A 15,701-nucleotide genomic window follows, 5' to 3' on the forward strand; every position below is an offset into this window, starting at 1 on the left:
CAAATAACGGTTCCGATAAGCTCCGAAACAACTATTTCGGTATAATTTATATTTGTTTTTAAATCTATATATTGATCAGACTTGTATTGTACTCCAAAAGGGGTTGTCATTCTTATAATTTGCTGTTACAATTAGTTTTTAATTCATCTTTGTGTATCTCTGTTATTTGAATTAACAAAGAGTTGAAATATTTTATATTCAAGATGACTTTCGAATTTGAAGTTGAACTGGGTAAACCATTTAATTGTGGCAAGTAACTAAAATATATCCAATGCTCAAATTGAACAAAGCCATTTCACATTAAATATCAATTTTAATAATCAAAAAACTGTCAACATCAATGTGTTTGTTGTTTTTTTACATGGAAAACTCTACATTTTCACAATTAAATCACAGGGAAAAATGTGATTCAATGACTCAAGCTGCTTTTGTGTGAAATTTGATATTCAAATATTTGGTAGTCATGACAAGTAATTACGCTTTCGACTGAAGCAAGTAGAGCAAAAAAGCAATCAATGGAAGGAACGAGAAATGCAGGGATAAAGTGAAGGAAGAGAACATATCTGGTTGGCTGGTTGGTTCGTTGGCTCGTTGCATGGTCAACAACACATTTGGCCATTGTGTTTTGTCAGTGATTTCAAGCGTAGCTCAATAAGCAAATATTGAAGCATTTTCAACATGGGCATAAACAAACCGAGCAGTCCTTGGTAGTTCACTCCTGGACTGCAGCCAATCGATTGTCCGACTACCTGACAGTCTCACTGTCTACCTGTTTGTCAAACAGGACCAAATAAACACTACAAAATGTCCATGCTGAAACAGAAATGGCAGAAAATGACAATACTGCTTCAGTTAACTGACAGACAGGTCCATGAATTGTTTAACTTCCCTCGATCTCGACCAAACCAACATTACCAACATCAGCTTAACTCAACGTCGGCCTGAATTTTGCATTTTCCTTGATTTTACTTCAGTTTTTCCGCACTGCATTTGCTAATTGCAGCACAGACTGGATATAATCTTTAGTTGGGGATTGTAGGCTGGAGACTGGAGACTGGAGACTGGCGTTAGCATGAGGGCCTGTCGCATTGTTCATCTGTCAGTCAATTAACAATTTCCATAAATTCATTCATGCAACTGCAACATGTCGCACTCCACTGTTCTCTACTTCTTTTATTCGCATTAATCGTTTTTTTAACTGCCGCTTTTCATTAAATTTTTTATTGTGTTCTTTAGCTTGACACATTCGAAGAGGAGAATGAACTTTTCAATAATAAATGAAATGCGGATTTTAAAAGCTGTGAGTTGCGAGCAGGACGAAGATTCTGAAAGTACATGTGTATTGACTGTATTAAGTGAAGTGAGTTCTCAGCAAGTTAACGAAATAAATTGGAAAAATAATTAATGCCACGCAAGTTTCGCTTAAATAACATTTTGCAATTCTGTACCAAGCTGAATGCTAAACAGTTTTTGATACAACATGCTGGGAGACAATTTAAGTGTTGCTTTTATGCAATTCAATTAATTCTTTTTAGGTCACGAGCAACGCTGATTTTACAATGAAATTTAAGTATGCCAAAGTCTAATTGGAGTTAATAAAACAATTAAACAATATTTCTTCCTTTCATTTCGTTCCTCTCTTCAGCACTGCAAGAAAATTAAATTTTGAAACTTTTTCTATAAGATTATATTACTATTTGCTTTGCTTAGGCATACTGTTCCCAAGAAACTAAATTGAACAAATATACATTTTTGAAATAATCTCATTTGCAGCACTGCTTCTGAGGCAATATTTACATGAGTGTTGCAACTTGAACAACTCAACGAGATGCTTAACAACATGCCCGAAAATCATTATGCTTATCGATGGGACATACAATGGGTACTTACAACCAATTGGTTGTCTACTCACATATCATATATATCATATCATCATCATGTCAGGAGATCCGATGTGATTCATATGCGTTGCACATAGAACTGATTGTTACGGTTGCTGTGCTCTGCAATTCGAGTTAATTTATGTAGAAAACGAAGGGCAGGGACAAAAAAAAAGTAGAAAGTCTGTTGGGTCACTTGTGTGTGCGCCAGGACATAAATGCCAGATAAACATAATTCATTTAGTTGAGAGGAACCCAACAAAAACACTTAACAATGCGTTGCACTTGGCGTTGTAGGCGTTTGTTGAAGGGCTTCCTGGGAAGCGAAGGACAAAAAAAATGTACGACAATATTTTTCATTCATTTAAAATGCTACGCCAATACACACCATATACTTAGAGAGAGGGAGAGAGAGCAAGAGAGAGCACTTGCAGATTGGAATGCAGTAGAGCAATTGGAACGCTGAAAATGAAACAAATGAAACGCAATGAGATGAAATGCTGAGCAAGCGCACTGAGAGAAGAGCACAACGAAAGAGAGTAAAAATGAGAGAATTATATTTAGGGGTTGGGTTGCGAGTCCAACAGGAAACGGCTCGTTACAATTAGAAGGAAGAACTCACACCCAAAACACACACCCCAACCCATTGTCGGGTAAAACAAACGCATGATTTGATGCAGTGCCTCGGGGGCATGCGGTAGTATTGTGGAGAGGGGTGCAGTATTTAAGGGACAACGGAGGGCAGCTGGGGGAACTGACTGATTGAGTCGCCCACTCGAATGGCGCGTGTTTGTTTTAGAAATTTCGCATATCGCATTGTTAGACAACAAAAAATATATATGTATATAGAGACTGCAAGAGAGAGTCCCCTCCTCTCTCCACGAAAAACACCCCCTGGAATGGAGAGTGATGGGTGGGGAGGTGGTTTGGTGGGTTCTTTCCTGCTGCTTTTTGGCATTCCGTCACTAATGCAAAAACATAGCATGTATGAGTATACAATACATATAAGAAAGGGAAAAGCAACAAAAACAGGGAATTCCCTTCATCCTCTTCTGTGTTATTGTGCCATGTAAAAGGGAAAAGGCATGAAAATTTATGCAGTGCATAAAAAATGAAAACTTGCACGCATGCAAAACAACAATAACACATGCACACAGGATATACAGGACACAGTTGCTAAAAGGATCACGAAAAGGGGCAAAGGAAGACTATTTGATAATGTAAAGTTATTCAGCAAAGGGTGCATGTGGCATGTGGCAGGTGGTTGTTGCTCCCGCTGGTGTTTTGTTTTACCTCACAAAACTCAAAGATTGGAAAACCAAAAAGCTGAAACTTTTTACTGTCCTTTCATATTATTGAGCTGCTCTTTCGGGGGCGTGCCACAGTGCCACAGCTGCAAGTTTTGTAAGCGATAAAAACTTTTTTTGAGGCAACCGCAACACACAAAAACCTGCAACAGGAACACGACAAAAGCTCGAGCGAAAACTAGTGTCGAGCTAATATTACAGACATACTCGTTAAAGTTGCAGCCTCCAGGGGAATGTAACCCCCTCAGAGAGGAAAGAGGGGATAGATAAAACGTCATAAACTGCAGCTGGTGACCGTTAAACGAATCCCAGCGTGAAACGTGCAACATGCAACATGCTAAATTCCATGACTAATTTTTATTGCCAAGCGAGAAATGCAGCATAACTTCAGAAATACTCAAAAGAGTGTGCAAGAAGCAAGGGAAACCATAAAGAAGAAGAATGTGATAAATTATAAATTTTAAAATTCAAGTCGAGTTGCAAATTTACACGCATTGCTCAAAAACTTAAAACTTGCAGCAGAAACACACAGAATCACATAATAGTATCAGAGTGTGTGAGAGAGAGGATGTATGTCATTGTATAGCTGAGTTAGATTAACTGTTGCTGCTTTGTACCCAAAGTAACTTACTTAATTAAACATTAATTTACATAATTTATATGCATGACGGAACTTGCAAGGTCTGCCAAGACAAAATCTTCAAGGTTTTCCTCCAAAGAGTCTAAAGTTAAGGTGTATTGTGGTTGGGCATGAAGAATCCTTTAATTTACAATATACATTTTAAATGATTTGTAAACCAAGTGGATAATTTGAGAATATACTTTAATATATTAAATTCCAAAACTTTTAATGATATTTCAATTTATTGTTTGAATGCTGACAATTAATTTTTAAGCGACACTAAAATATTCAAGCAACTATTGTTAGAATTTCAATAGTACAGTATTTTAAAGTCTAAAGTTTGTGATAATATTTAACTTATTTTGTTTTATTTTAAAAAAAAATTGTTTATATATTTGTTAAAAATTTAGAAGCATTTTGATATAAGCACGTCGAATTAGAGAGTAAGTAATTTCATATTTTAAATATTAAGAATAACCCTAAAATATGAAACTAACATTTTTAATATTAAATTTTTAATTTTCCGCATAGTGTAAATACCAACAAGTATATTGTGCTGAGAAAAAACATAAAGTGTCTATTAAAATATAGTTTATTTTATCTGTTTTTTGTGTTAGTTTTTGGACCATTTGAAGTTCATGTTCTGATAAATTTCAAAAATTGTATGTGTGAATTATTAAGCACATTTTTAGGATAGAACTAAACTCGAGCTGAGTTACAACAACAGCAAACTTGTGGGTAAATACACATCATTTATGGCATATTTCATGTTGATGTTCTGCTTAGTTCTGCTTCTGGTTGAGCATCAGACGCTAGCCCCGAAATGGAGAAAGAGAGAAAGAGAGAGGGAGAACAGCGTGATGCTCTTCTGGGCTTCAAAGTGTTTTGGCCTAAATTTTGAAGAGCCACAGCGACAAAACGCTGAAGAAAAAGCGCTGCAAAAGTTTCGCGACATAAATTCCGTATATGGTAAACGCCAGAGAGGAAAGTGGGGGCGTGTTGGGGAAAGTGGTTGTGATGGGCGGGGCAGTGGGTGTCGGACAGCTGCGAGTTTTTCAATGTGACAGTCGAGCATGGCGAATATTTAGCAAGTTTTAGTTTACGCTACATAAAATGTATTGTACGTATACACAATTTATATGTAACGGTGACTTAATGTGTATGTGTGTGTAACCTTCCAAGGCAGCTAAATGCTTACAAAAACAATGTCAAACCCACAAGAACAACAAGTGTGTCACACAGCTGGTTTTGATGTCGATGTTGTTGGTGTTGGGATTTAGCACATAGATGGGTTTACCTTTTGACAGGTCTGTGTGCGTGTGACACATTCATGCACACATCTACACTTACACCCACACATACACACAGACTATACAGTCTGTACAGGTTATCTGCGCGCAATCTTAACCCAAATTAAAAATGCAAATCTGTATTTTGACCAAAAACGTTTTGACACTCAATTTGATCGTTATTTGATTCGATTTTGATTTTGCATTAGTGTGTATGTGTTTGGTTTTCATATTTATTGTGGCTTTTATCTAAATTCTAATTGGAATTGGATTTAAAATTGTTTGCCATGCGGTTACACTGACAGACCCTGAGTCTAATTTTCAGGTAATTGAGAGAGGGACAGAGAAAATAAGAGGGTGATAAACGGATAACTACAAAATATGTATAATCTCAATCACATTTTTGACATGATTAAATAAACAAAAATATATTTAAGATACAATAGAATTGATGAATTTTGTTATTGTTGCAAATCTTTAATGAAATAAAGCAGAAGTCAACATTAAAAATAAATAATAAATCGACTGGCTTTTGATTTTGATGATGCAGTAAACTTTTGTTATATATTATACAAAGAGATTATTATACAAAAATTATTGTACCAAAACGTCAGTCAAATAATTTGCTGTAATGTGGCAAACATGAAAAAAGCATCAAATTGTCTCGAAATCATTTTACAAGAAAAGTTACTCATGTCAACAACGTAGACTATTTGATTGTTTTACCAAAGAATTTTTGTTTGCGCACTTCAATTTGTATTTGTATTTGGATAAGAATTTACATTTGAATTTAGTAACATAGCGAACATGAGATACACATACATTTTAGGAGGGGCATGTAAATTCGTGTTCCTTTTTTTACACTTAATGACTATGCTGTGTAGATAGAAAACAAGTGCAAATTAATATATCTGTGTTCTGTTTTTGTTTGGCCTTCGCCCAGGCAAATGGCAGCTTTCGATTTTCCCACGAATTATTTAATCATCCGCAAAGTATGCAATAGTAAACTAAAATTAACCAATTATGTTTTTTCTTTTATTATAAATAAAATAAAAATATAATGTTTATCTAACTAGAAGCATTTTTTTAAATTATGTTTGCATATTATTTCTAAATTTTTAATTTTAAAATGCAGTTCTCAAAATAATACTTTTCAGCATTTCATATAACAAAAAGATAATATTTATATCAGAATATCCCTATTTACTATGCATTATTACTAAGTTATTCACTGAAAAATATTATTAAAATTAGTTCATGCAAAACAGCCACTTACAAATTTTATTTGATTTATGCGAAAATTATCGGTAAAGTTCACTTAATGTCTACTTAAATTTTATGAAGTTTTCCGACACAACGTCCTATCATGAATTATATTAAGCTGATTTTCGGCCAAAAATTACAATAACAACAGCCAAAAGTGTTGACAGCAACAACAGCTTTACTAACAAAATGGTTGACAGCTTAAAAGTCAAAACTCAGCAAATTTTACACTCTGTCGATTTTTGTCTACAGAAAATACACGACTAAAATTGATACAAGTTTTTGCTATATATATAAAGTATTTATCTATACATAAGTTAATACTGTTGTTGTTCTGTTTTGGCCAAGGGTTGAACGCTGTGTATACTTTGTCCATGTTATTTGCAGTCGTCTGTTGACTTCGTGTTATTGTACCATTTGTCGTTTAGTTTTTCCAGTTTTTTTCTCGTTGCTTTTCCTGTTTTGACTGCACAAACTGTGCGCCATTATTTATTGCTGGACTGGTCATTATGTGTTATTGCCATTGCACATTCGTATACCGGCGGCCATTTTGGCCAACTAAAAAGAAAATGGCAAACAAACAAAAGTCGCATCGTGAGAGACTTCTTCATGTTTTTGTATTTATTTTTGATTTTATTTTTTGGGCGCAGTGCGGCTGAGCCAGCTGCTTCATCCGGCGGCTGCCATAGCAACCAATCTACTTTATATACACACGCAAACACATTCTCAAACTAAAGGGCGCCATTTTGTTGCCAACTGAGTATGTGTGTGTCTGTGTCTTCCTTTAGGCATTTTTGGCTTGACTAAAATTCGGTCTCTCTGTCTGCTCCGATTAACAGCGGTTGCAACTTCGTTTTGCGGCTTTTCGAACTGACGACAGTTTTTTTATGTCTGGTTTATTATGTCATTGTTGGTGTTACTGTTGCAACATTGTGTGACCCATCACACACACACACACACGCAATTGTAATTGTTCTATTTGAAAATATTATTGCAACCGTTTGCAGTTCACATAATGAAAAACGGCATGTGTCGAATATTAATTGATCGATTTTCAAATGTTTGTCTTGCTCTTCAATTAGCTTAGCTTCCGAAAAATACAATTATCATTTGGTTTGTTAATTTGTGTATGAAATAATCTTGTCACAATTATCATTTTATTTTATTTTTTTAATTGGTTATTTAATTATTCTGTTATTATTTCAATTATCATTCGTGCATCGACATGTTCCGAATTCCACTTTCGACTTAATTTAATAAAAACTAAAAATAGTAGCATCATTTTAGTAGCATCAAAAAATTTAAAACCTAACTTGGCTAAATTCTTTTTTCACCTTAATGCGAAGATAAATTTCAGAAGAGTGTTCTAAGCTTAAATACAGGCATAGTCGATCAATTCATTGTTTGTTTAGTTTAAAAAAACGAAAAATCAGAATAAGGAACAGGTATAACAATATTTAATTTCGATAAACCTAATTTAAATTCACATTTTAAATTCTATCAAAATGCTAATCAATCAATCAAGTTACAAAATAGCCCCCATTTTCAGCTGTAATTCGATAAATGGCACTCGTTGGATTTTTTAATGGAAAAATCAATCGATTCAGAAAAATGATTTCTATAGCAAAATGCAGACAAAATATATATTTGACAAATTTCGTGTGGCAAACTAAAGTTTAGCGTGAAGCAACTGAGTTGCAAGTTATCAGTTAAGAGTTGCAACTTGCGGCATTTGTTAAGGAGCGGATCCTTGCAAGGATTGTTTCCATTTGTTTTTCTTGCGCTCGCACATCCGTTTATGCAAAAGCCGCAGTAATAATTCATGGCACAAATTGCGTTTATAACAACACAACGTTACGTTACGTGACAGGCAAACAAACGGACTTATAGACGGACGGATAGGCAAACCGGAGGCCGCCACGCGAATAGCCAAAGGCCAGTTAGCACTGCCTAACTGCCCCCCAAACTTTCCCTTAACTCGTCCTGCGGCATGTGGATTTGCATTGCAGAAAAAAAGACTTGTGTTTGAATAAAAAGAGGCGTTTTCTTCCTTGTGGCAGTTATTTATAACATTTTGACTCGCAATTGAGTGAAAATTGCGACTCTGTGATTTGTGTGGGCGTCGTTTGTTATTAGCCAACACTGGCAACACGTCATGCTCTAATTAACAGCGCACGATATTGAGCCAAATAAAGATATCACCACACTGACGACGATAAGTTAACGTTCAGCGTCTTTACACATGATTTGAGCTGCAGCAATTGCAGCCACAAATCAGATCCACTCAACCACCAAATATGTGTGACATTGTGTCACTTGATCCATGAAATTTCACATGTCAATGAATTTGATTTTGATTTTGCGCACGCAAATAAATTTAGTGACACGCACATGCTTGTTAGTGAAACTTGGCTTCATTTTTTTTTTCGACACACTACAGACATTTAAGTATCACAAGCATTGCATGAGAATTTAATTAAAATCTAAAATTAATTTTTATAATATGTCGATAATATTTTATAGGCGATAAGTGTGCACTTTGAATGCAATTAACAGAAAATGCAATTCAAAATTTAATAATTTTATATTTTATAATAGCGACCTGAAAATAGATATTATTAATCTCTAAAAGGCCGTTTTCTCATCTCAATTTCAAAGCCTACTTTACCCTATATGTAGGCTTTAACTTTTTTCGATCTCTCATCTTGGTTTTAACAGAATGTCACAAAATGGGTCACACTTTTTAAAAATGGGCATCACTTATCAAAGGATATGGCGGAAAATTTAAAATCATGAAATTTTTGTGTGAATTGTGCCTATACCTCACAGACCTTAAGAGCTAGAGGAACCAAATTCGGGAGACAAACTTCCATGAGTATGGAGAAACTCAGGATTATATCAAATTTTTTCACGCCCCCGTTCTCACATGCAAATCACAAAAACAATCCATTACACCCACAAGATGGAACTCTTTTGTTTTTGAATAACGCTTCGTATTATTTAAAGCTACTTTTCTGGATAGTCTCATTAAGATCAGGTAAACATAGAGGTAATAAATTATGTAAAATGATGATTAATTTGTAATTTTAATCTCATCTAAATTATCACATTGTTTGTAATCAAAATAGTTAGTACTTTAATTTCAGTTATTATTTAGACTTATCGTACTTTAATGAACTTTTATTACTACCTTAAAATCCATTTATTTCCACCCCAAAAAGTATGAAATAAATTGTATTAAAAATCAGAAAGAATCCATTTATTTAACGATTTCCACATATTTTGTAATTATTGTAAAATTTTAAAATTGATGACCCAATCAGGCATTTTCAATAAGCTTTTTGCATCAACAAAAACATAACTTGAGTCTCATAAATTTGGACCTCTAGACTCATAAATTAAAGCACATTTATGTCTGAATAAGTAATTCAATGATTTGCACATAAATTTACTTTTGTGGTATCTGTGGAAAATATGTTAACAACTCTTTTAATTAAAGCAGCCGCTCTTAAATTGTGTAGAACAATATTTAGTTTAACCAATTTTAGCTTAGTGAAATTTGTGCTCCTAATCATTAAATATTTGCACAAGTTATTTATGACAAAACAGAAAGACAATAAGTCAAAGAATAATATTTTGCAGACCTTTTTTTTAATAGTTTTCTCTGTTTAGTTTATAATTATCGCCAAATGGGTGACTAGTGCATAAAAACACTCAATTTCAATATTTTTTACGAGTGTTTCATATAACATAGAACTGAACCGAACAGGACACAAATCAAACAGCAGGTGGCAACTTTGTGCTGCAAGGCAGGATGAGGCCAGTTTGCCTTTTTGTTTTTACAACGTAAATACAAATTGTTTGAGAGGTTTTATAACCAAAAAACTCTCTCCAACAGAAAAAAAAAAGTAGCGATGTATATGCTTCGGCACGGAGGAGGGAGTGGCTTTGGTTAAAATTTGTTTTTGCAGAGCCAACATGAAATTGTGCTGAGGTTCCCCCATGGGTAGGCCAATCACACTTTGCACATGCAGTGTTGCAGTGTTGTTCACACGATGGGCAATCCCAGACCCAGACTCCGACCTCCCCGAAGCATCCCTTGACCCCGATCCCGAACCCGACCTCAGAGTTCTGAATGCCTTGTGGATTGCGCAATGGGGGATATTCAGCGTTTACTCATTAAAATGCAAAATGTTCGCGCTTGTGGAGCTGCTGTGCATTTGTTGGCCAACAACAACATCAATTTACAGAGAAAAAAAAATCTGATAGTGTTTGGATTTTCTGTCACTGGCCTTTAATGACAACATGCCAACTGACCAAAGCGTGTAAATTGCTGCACCATTGTGTGGTTTTAACTATATTGAATGGAAAGTGCGTGTCACATGTCCCAGCAATAACAACAACAACAACAACAACAACAACAACATAAACAAACGAAACAACAACAATAAGCATCATCTACATGGCTTAATGTGCCAAATGAGCGTTTTCTTGTGTTGTGTGTGTGCCTTAAACATTATCAGCATTTCAATTTTTGTCTACTTCCTCTTAATTTGGGAAATTTTCTGAATACTAAATTTTCATTTCGTATTTTTTGGTATGTATAGCAAGTGAGACTTAAATCAGTATCAACTGAAACAGCAACCACTTGAAATATACAGCACGTTCTACAAATTTTCATAGCATACATTTCAGGGCTTACGAAATGATTACCAAGGGAGAAGCTTTAGCGAGAAACATAGCGAAAACGATATAGAAAATTAAAGAGAGAGTGGGAGTTGATGTGGGAGACAAGGGAACATTTCTTATATATTTTCTTATGACTACTTATTGCGATTATTATTGGAAAGCTGATGGCATAAAAATGCATATTAAATGCGGCATTAACAATAATTTTACGCTTTTCCCGTTCAAATAATCCCACTTGGGGGGGGTTGATATTTTAGTGGCGTTGCTCAAGTGGCAACACATAAAGTGCACAGACTGATTTATGGGACAACTCTTGCGAAATGTAATTGATACGCGTATGAGATTGGGTTATGAATATAACCAAGCAGTAAGACATATAGTGAAGTACTTGGCTACATGAAGTGTGTGCTTTCGCATGTGGCTGTTAAAGATCATGTTACTTGAAGAGCAGACTAAATTAAGTTCTTAAATAGTACAGCGTTATTTGAAGAAAGATATTTTATGAAGAAAATGTAATGTGATAAAAATTAAATTGGCAATGTTTTGTTAAAATTTAACTAGGTATAATGACTAGTGATATTGAAAGATATTTGATGTTAAGTGGTTAAATTAAAAATTGAAAAATACTCGTGGCTAGCTTAAATAAAATTAGAAAATAATCTGGACATTATCTGGATGTTTTGGAAACTTCAACAACAATTTTTATGACAATTGAAAACCATGTAGTCTAATTAACTAACTATAATGTGTAGTCACATATGAAATATACAATATATAAATAGAGTGACTGTAAAATAAAGTCATAAATATTATATCAAAGGCATGAAAGCATTAAATATTGAAATATTCAATCGTAAATAACATTTAGCTCTAATATACTTGACTACTTGCTGGCCATTAATTATAGGCAATTCAACAGCCCATGCACAGCTCAGTATAACAGCAATTCAGAAATTTCGAAATGTTTATCAGAGACTTTCACAGTTCAATGGATTTTCCAGGGTCATAGATTTTTGCCAAATACAAGAAAATTTATGAACTTTTAACATTTTGAACTCAAAGTTAAAGCTGCCATTTGCCAGAGAGAATTCGCCATTTCTAGTCACTTGCCATTTTTCTAGGTGTTCACACAAAACACTGACACATTAATCAGAAGCCAAAGTCATAAAAAAAAATGTGGATGAAATGAAAAAAAGGAATCTAATATGCCGTGCCAATGCCTGAGGCTTTAATGACTGAGACTCAGGTGGACTCATCCGTAGTGCGTTTGATTTGATTGGTATGCAGGTGGCCGCTGGCTGTTCCTGTCGCTCTGTTGTGACTCCCATCTACTGTGAAATTGCAATCAAGTCAGAGTCAGCGCAGTTGCTACAGTTGCTGCTGCTGCTGCACACAATCGCCATCAAACTCAATCAGGCTCATAGCTGATGGCTGGATAACAGCCAACGCAAGCCAGATAAAGCACAAGGCCCCTGATTCGACGGCATACTGTGGAGCTTCTGCTACCGGTACTATCTTCTACTCTACCTTCAACATTCGAAACCTCCGGCTGCGTGAAGAAAATTTCATAAATTTTCGCTTAATGTCTGCCATGTGCGCAATTTCACTTCACTTTGAGCCGAGGCAGCAGTTGCCGTGCCGCAGTTATGCAAACTTGGCCCAAACGCTGAGCCAGTCAGGTAACTGGTCTGGCATAAGGTTTGCTGATTGTGTAGACCATTATGACATTTTAAACGAACTTAAAGCCTTTACAAATGGTTTATTTATGGATTCAAGTCACATCGAAGCGAAGATAAGACAGATAAAAGAGTTGAAAGTTTTTTTTTACATATATTATAAAAGGATATTTTTGCTATCATAGACTTTAAAAAAATCTAAGTAATATTGACGTAACATGCATACAAAACAATGTGAAATTAGAAAATATCTCTAATTAAATTTAGCTGGACTTTGATAAAGAGCCTAAGATCAAATTTAATTTTAATCGAATTAAATTTATTCCTTACACTCATTTTAGAAACACATTGGTTCTAATTTTGAACAGTCTTATGTTCATAACTCATACAGAAACTCCTTAAAAGACATAGAATTCTGTCAAAGAACTATCTAAATATAACTTTCTTAATTTTTATATATAATTCATTCTACATTTCGAAGCGACTGGCAACACATACGAGTATATTAATTGTAATAAGTCTAATAAAATTTGTTATGAAATATTTGAATTACACCTTAATAATTTTATTTAATCAGACAAACTCTTGACTACTTTAGCGTCCATTTAATTTGTGTCTTTACTGTACCGTTTACGAGAAATGCTAAAGTCTACTTTTCAAGCAGTTAATTATCTTTCATGCCAACAATATTTTAGAATATTACTTAAGCATTCTATTCCTCTCTCTCATTGTCAATAGAGTATATTAACTTCGAAGTCTTCCCTTGAAGATAGTTTGCCTTCTTGTATCCATTTGCTGCTGTCCTACACTTGCCTTGACAGCTAATGGCCCCATGGCGTTCCTGGGGGCTTCTGAGTTTTCTGCGTAAATTTTAATTGAGTCTTCGCTCGGTTGGGCAACTAAGGGTTCTCAAGTCTTCTTTCCCTTTGCAGCGCTAATTAATTTATTAATGTTGGCATTTTTTAAATTTTATTCTCAATTATTTTTTATTTGTACTTTTTTTTGCCCTGGTTGCTGAAATTGGCAATTAAATAGACTGGCATTAGCTGGTGGACCGATAAGGCAATGTGTCTACGAGTTTCGCTCCAAATGATGGCCGGCTTTTGCTTTATGGCTGCCCCGTCATTGTGGCAACATCAGCGGCTAAAGAGCTGCTAAAATTGCTGAAGCATTTGCGCATGCTGAACGTTTTAAATTGCGAGCTTTATTTGTCAGAAGCAGGAAAAAAGAGAGAGAAAGAGAGAGAGTGGGATATAAATAGAGGAAAAGAAATGTGACACCTACTAAAGTAAAAGTTTTATGGCTGCCTCAGCAGAAGCAGAAGCAGCAACAGCAGCAGACATAACATTATCTTTATCAGAAACTGCCAATTTGCTGCCCTGACATGCGGCAAGGCGTGGCAGATAAGCAGACGCAACGACACGTCTCTATCTGCCAGTCTCTGCCCCCTCATTGTTGGTCTTGCAACACACACATAAGTGCACACCGTTTTTGTGCATGAGCTGTCGCATAATTTTGCATTCATTCAGCGGAGAGACGACACCAGTTTCCAGTCTCTGCCTCTGGGGCAGACAACTTGCTGCTCGTCCCTTTGCCAGGTGTTAACTCATTTGCGCTGCAGTTAAGTGACTCAATAAATGGCAACTCAAACTGAGGACTGCACGCTGTGCTAGCATCTGAAAATACATATATACACACACACACACACACACACACACACTCACATGCACACACATCTACATAATATTTATATAGTTGTCTCAATTTGAGCCTGAGTTACAAGCCAGCTTATTCCGGATTCGCATGTGGCATGTGGAAGCTGCTGATTTGCAATGACAAATTTTAATGCTGTCAAATGTTTTCATTAGCTTGACAGCCAGTTGAAACCACTTGCAAAAGCGGATAAATTAGCTACCTAAGAGTAGCTGACAAATGTGACCTAAATGAGGTCTGAATTATTGAGCATTAATTTTGCTTCAAAAATAATATAAATTTATATAATTTACTATTTAAAAAAATTAAATTAAATGAATTATGTGGTTGTTTGTCTTTTTAAATAATTTTGTAATTCTATTCTAAATTATTAACCGAATAAAATATACTTGAAAATATAAAATATTTCTGAAATTATTTATTTTATTTTCAACCAAATTAAACTAGCTATTTACTTATGTAAAGTATTTTTTATTATTCATAATGAACACTTAATTTTCATAAAAAAAAACTTTTTTGTTGCAATTTATTTACTAAAATTACTAAAATTAATTTATGATTTTGCTTTCATTAAAGCTAAGAAAATATTAATATTAATTAGGACCTTTAATCAATTTTACAATTTTAGAAATAACAAAACATAGCATGTATTTTTAAAGAATTCAATATTCAGGATGTTATTGTTAAATGCATACAATATGCGGATAAAATGGCAACGACTCAGCATTTAAAAAGTGAAAGAAGTCTAAAATATTTGATCGCTGCCAAAATCGTTGCCCCGGGAGCAACGGCGCTGTCAAGAAGAGTATAAAGTAAACAACCATATATAGTACTTAAATTTTTATCAGAGTTTTTTAAACAATTGGAAAAGAATAGCATTTTTTCTTTTATGTATATCTCCTTTTGTTGACTATTTATTATATATACAACTTTTACTCCGCATAATCTCGCAAGGATTCCAACAAAATAGCTGGAGCAATTCCCCAGTGATTTCACATCTCACACTCCCTCTCAACTTCATCAATAAGTTCAATATTTGACTTTAGCTTTAGATACTCCACACACGCACAATGCTTTTGTTGGCAGCTTCATTAAAAGCACGCCATCAAAATGAGGGTAGAAAATGGAAAAGAAAAGAAAAGAATATGTCCATCAAACACATAACGCAAATATTACGGGAGTCATAAAAGTCAGCAACAAAACTACCTGGCCGTAGTTATCGCTGGAATAAACTGAACCCACAACGATATAACCAAAAGCAA

General features: G+C 34.7%; 1 protein-coding gene across 1 annotated transcript in view; it reads left to right on the forward strand.

The window, feature by feature from the left end:
• Nucleotides 1-15,701, forward strand: part of LOC117794500 (neural-cadherin) — a 108,956-nt gene that overhangs the window by 1,914 nt on the left and 91,341 nt on the right.

This window comes from Drosophila innubila (assembly GCF_004354385.1).
Source record: "Drosophila innubila isolate TH190305 chromosome 2L unlocalized genomic scaffold, UK_Dinn_1.0 4_B_2L, whole genome shotgun sequence".
NCBI lineage: Eukaryota > Metazoa > Arthropoda > Insecta > Diptera > Drosophilidae > Drosophila > Drosophila innubila.